General features: G+C 45.1%; 1 long non-coding RNA gene across 2 annotated transcripts; it reads right to left on the bottom strand.

Moving 5' to 3' along the window:
• Window positions 1–160: 160 nt before the first annotated feature.
• On the bottom strand, window positions 161–1966 carry LOC119091175 (uncharacterized). Of its 2 annotated transcripts, none has more exons than XR_005093366.1 (3): window positions 1913–1966; window positions 650–753; window positions 161–335 (listed from the first exon to the last, which is right to left on the bottom strand). It is a non-coding gene; the product is annotated as an uncharacterized LOC119091175 (long non-coding RNA). The 2 variants fall into 2 exon arrangements; XR_005093365.1 differs by lacking the exon at window positions 1913–1966 and adding an exon at window positions 1466–1571.
• Window positions 1967–5024: the final 3058 nt, after the last annotated feature.

Raw genomic sequence — 5024 nt, 5'->3', positions numbered from 1 at the left:
CAGTTTTGTTTGCGGGAGATACATTCACCAGAGGTTCCACAGAATCGCTGCACATTAAAAAGCACAGAAGCAGCGCAATTACGAGCAGCCCAGGAGACCACAAGGCCCATCAGCCCAGAGAGCAGCCCATCAGGAGACCACATCAGATGGCTGACCTTGTCGGCCTCCTCGGCGATGAACTTCTGGCGGGCGTTCTCTCGCCGCCGGATATGCCGGTACACGTGGAACTCGCCGCTGCCGGCGCCAGCGCTCGAGCCCATCACGTTGCGCACAAACTCGGGCGCCGCCGAGAAAGTGCGCGACTTGGACGCCTCTGGCAGATGCACTGGCCGGTCCTGGACATCAAGATCACCTAACAATTGTCCTAAGAGAATGTGTGACACCTAAGATATGCTAAACTATCCACCATGACATGATCCATTTGAATTAATGCATTTTATTTGCAGAGCCCACTCATGGAAAGCAAACATTTCTTGTCTGAGTTCATTCTGACACTGGTTATCTTCCATGTTTTGTGAGTTCCAAGGGATACATTACAGATGATGGTACCAATATCAAAATAATGCTAAGACATATAACACATGGCTTTCCCCCAAAAACATATAATTATTACAGGCCAAACCAGAGACTAATTGTGTTATATACTCACAATGTTCTTGAAAAGCTTGTCAAGCCTGAGTTTCTGTAAATCAACTGCATTTTTTACTGGCTTCTTCTCATCTGGCTTCTGATTTTCATTCATTGCTGCCCCTTCTGTTCAAAAGTAAACAAGAAACTTATTAGTCATTGGCATTGATATCCAACCATACCTTCCAGCCTACACTCATCAAGCGATTGTGTATTGCCAGTGTTGGAAAAAGTTTCCTGGTATAGTGCGTACCAGATTTTGTACTCCAGGATTGTGACTGGGTAAAATGAAATATTTTGTACTCATGATGCTATACTCATATCATACTTATAAACTTATACTCATATTGAGCGCTTCCGAGTGCTTCCTTCCTAATTCCATGCTCAAACCTACTGTATTTTTTTTAGCTATGAAGCTGGTAGAAAGTTGCTGATATTGATAACTCTATTGTAAATGTGTCAGTCCCAATAAAGGCTGATAGAAGCTGATGGTAAAAATGTTGTGCACCTGTTGCACCATTCCCTGGAGTACACAATGCCAAGCTTATGATTGAAATGTCATGCAAGCTACAACATAAATGGGAGCATCTGGGGCATGGCAGTAAGTGCAGCCACATTCCACCCAAGGTACAACCTATCTCACCCAGAGTAAAGCTTCTGGGGGAATGTGATCCCCACCTAGGCTTTTACTGACCTACAGATACTTAATTGGGGAACAAGTGCGTAGTTCCCAATTAAGTTAGATAAGATGCCCCCAACTTTAAGAAAAAAAACCTGGTCAAAATCATGGAGACGTGGCTTGCACCATTTGTTTGGGATATGACCTTTCTCTGCTCACCTACTCCACAAAGTGATGTGCAAAACTACACCACCTGGGACGTCGAGCTGCCGCGTGATCGAGGCTCGGAAGCCAACGCAGCAGAGGCAGAGGAATCATTTCCTCATCACAAAGTTAGCATCACTACATCTACATCACTCGGCGTTTAGTCTGATACAATACTTTTCTCAGTGTATCACACTGAGCTAAATTTATACATTGCCTTATCTACACCAACCACACGCGCAATCATTACTCCGTGCTTCGCTACGCCGAAACAAGGTTGGCAGGCTACATAAATGGCGCGCACGCATAGCGGTCTTCAACGACAAAGCTAAAAAATATTCGTTGATGAAACCCGCCCGGCCAAAACAAAAGGTAGATCTAAAAAAATGTGATTAACTGCATAAATACACCGGTACGAGTTCTGCTCAACGAAGGACAAGAAGCATTTTTCAAGTACTTCACCTCTTTTAGAAGAGAAAACTATCCACCGCGAGCGTTAAAAGCGCAGTACGAAACGGGCATAACCAGTTCGCGTTAGCAGAATTGCCCAATTTTGAAATCATATGACCCAAAATGATACCTTAACACCAAAATAGTAAGGCAATTAACATTATTCATTTCGTCGTTTAGACCATTGCTACTCACATTGCTCACATGATTGCAAGTCATCTTCAAGCAGTTACCATCTAACAATATTATAATTTCGGAAAAAGCAGTAATGTAACTTCTAACATGCCGACAGCAGACGATTTATATGTACTAAAAGGCAACATAATGACCAAATCACGAGTAACCAAAAGAAGTATCCCAGTTCTTCACAGTTGTGTCTCGAACTCTCTGTTGGTGTGCCTACCTGCGTACATACCATAACTTTGATAATTTTTTTTCTTCAAATATCTGATAACTTACGGTCCATCGCACGTAGACCCGAAAGACGCATACACTCTCCTTATTATTGCACTTCTTGTACTTACCAAATTATTTCCAGTTGTGAAGCTTGACTTGATATTTCCAAATAGATAACACAAAGAGCCAACAATGCCCGTTAAACTGAAACACTTACAGCAATCTTAGAAAAACGGATCAAGCCACAGGGACCGAACGCCGAAGCAAGGCCAATGTTTTCGGTATGGTATATATGTGCCTATTAGCGCAGTGCACCTCATACACGAGTCCGGATAATGCGATTTACACTTATTAGAACGAAACACATCGTGCTGACAATGTCGGTTGAGCTGCAAGACTTCGGTCCGATGAATAAGGCTCATGTTTTGCCGTGAGATGTTGCCATCATGTGCGGACGGACTGCAGTAGCACCCTCTAAAGTAGTGCACCTCTTGCATAATTTCAATTGGGGAGACCTGAAAACCTCTCTGATATGCAAAGACATACCCTACCGCGACAATATGCCGACAGAAACCCCAAGAAAAGAAGCCAAGCCCTGGAAACCGAAGACACGAGAGTACTATCTCGGTAGAGAATGTTCTTGGATGCCGGAGTCGTTTTCAGGTCTTGCCAACTGGAATATGTAAGAGGTGCACTACTTTAAGATGGTGCTACTACGGTCCATCCGCCCAACATGATGGCAACATCTCACGGCAAGGCATGAGTCTTGTTCATCGAACCGAAGTCTTGTAGCTCAACCGACATTGTGGGCACGCTGTGGTTACTTCTAGTAAGCGTGAATCGCACTATAAGGACTGGCGTTTCAAGTGCCCCGCGCCAATAAACGTATATGTACCGTACCGAAAACGTTGGCTTTGCTTCGGTCCTCGGTTTCCGGGGCTTGGCTTCTTTTCTTGCGGTTCCTGTCGGCATATTATCTCCGTAGAGTACGTCTTTAGATGTCAGAGTGGTTTTTAGGTCTCTCCAATTGGAATTATGCGAGAAGCGTACTTCTTTAAGACGGTGCTACTACAGTCCGTCCGCACATGTTGGCAACATCTCACGGCAACGCATGAGTTTTATTCATTAAATCGAAGTGTTGTAGCTCAGCTGACATTGTCGGCACGATGTGTTTATTTCTGGCAAGTGTGAATCGCATTATCCAAACTCGTGTATGAGGTGCACTGCGCCAATTAACGTATTTGTACCGCACTGAAAACGTGGGATTTACTTCGGTCTTTGGTTTCCGGGGCTTGGCTTGTTTCCTTGGCATTGTTATTGACATTTTATCTCGGTAGAGCATGTCTTTGGATGTCAGAACAGTTTTTAGGTCTCGCCAATCTGAATCATACAAGACGTGCACTACTTAAAAAGAGCGTTACTACAGTCCGTCCGCACAACATTATGGTGTTATCTCACGCCAATGCATGCGTCTTATTCATTGAACCAAAGTGTTGTAGCTCAACCGATATTGTCGGCACCCTGTGTTTATTTCTACTGAGTGTGAATCACATTATCTGGGCTTGTGTACGAGGTGCACCTGAAACCTCATGTGACCTGCAAACGGCTCTGGCACCCAAGAACATTCTCTACCAAGATAGTACTCTCGTGTATGAGGTGCACTGCGCTTATAAATGTGTACGGACCGTCCCGAAATTCCAATGAGCGAGACATGAAATCGCTCTGACATCCAGGAACATACTCTGCCGAGATAATATGCCAACGGCAATCCTAGGGAAGCGGACCAAGCCCCGGGAACCGAAGACCAAAGGAAAGCCAACGCTTTCGGTACGATACATATACGTCTATTAGCGCAGTGCACCTCATACACGAGTCCGGATAATGCGATTCACACTTATAAGAAATAAACATATCGTGCCGGGAATGTCGGTTGAGCTCCAACACTTCAGTTCAGTTGATATGATTCATGCCTTGCCGCGAGATGCTGCCATCATGCGCGGACGGCCTGTAGTACACTCCTAAAGTAGTACACATCTTGCATAATTCGCGTTGCCGAGACCTGAAAGTCACTCACATCCAACGACATACTCTACCGACATAATTTGCCAACAGCAGTCCTAGGAGAACGGGCCAAGCCCCTTAAACCGTAGATTGAACCAAGGCCCAATTTCACTGGAGGATATTTTCATGGTCAGTAATGCTGTACACCCTAAGCCTGAGTCTTGCTGATACCATTCCAACTTACTAGGGGCCAGCACGTCGTGCAATAATCTTTCGTGAAGCGATAAGTTTCACACATGAAACCGGATCATAAATTTATTTTCCATGTAGGACGTTTATTTTCGTTTAACGGGAGTGTTTCACATTCGTATGCAGTTTTGAACTGAAATAGCCAGCTTCGATATCAGTCGGTGCAGCTCACAGCCCTGCCCTTCTTAAGACCTAAGCCCTTCCAGCTTCTGATCTATTTCGGCTTCACCGCACACCTCCAGTCTCCGCATATCTTGATTGGCTGTGGCTGCTTGTGACGCGTGGCTGTAAGGAGTGGACCAAACTCCCAGGCGGTGTGGCCTAGGAAGTTCTCAGAGGCGGCGAGCGAGGGATGCTCAAGAGTGGCTGGGTACTCGCGGGCCTGCGTTGTGTCAGTGCATGATGTCGTTACACACACCAAGCGCAGTGTTTGATAAGTCATGTTTAATGATAGTTTCTGATGCTTTAGTCCTTTCTG

This window comes from Pollicipes pollicipes, unplaced genomic scaffold (genome assembly GCF_011947565.3).
Source record: "Pollicipes pollicipes isolate AB1234 unplaced genomic scaffold, Ppol_2.1 Scaffold_3340;HRSCAF=3923_pilon_pilon_pilon, whole genome shotgun sequence".
Taxonomy (NCBI): Eukaryota; Metazoa; Arthropoda; class Thecostraca; order Pollicipedomorpha; family Pollicipedidae; genus Pollicipes; species Pollicipes pollicipes.
Note: the sequence above shows the minus strand (reverse complement) of the source record. Positions and strands in the feature narration are given on the sequence as shown.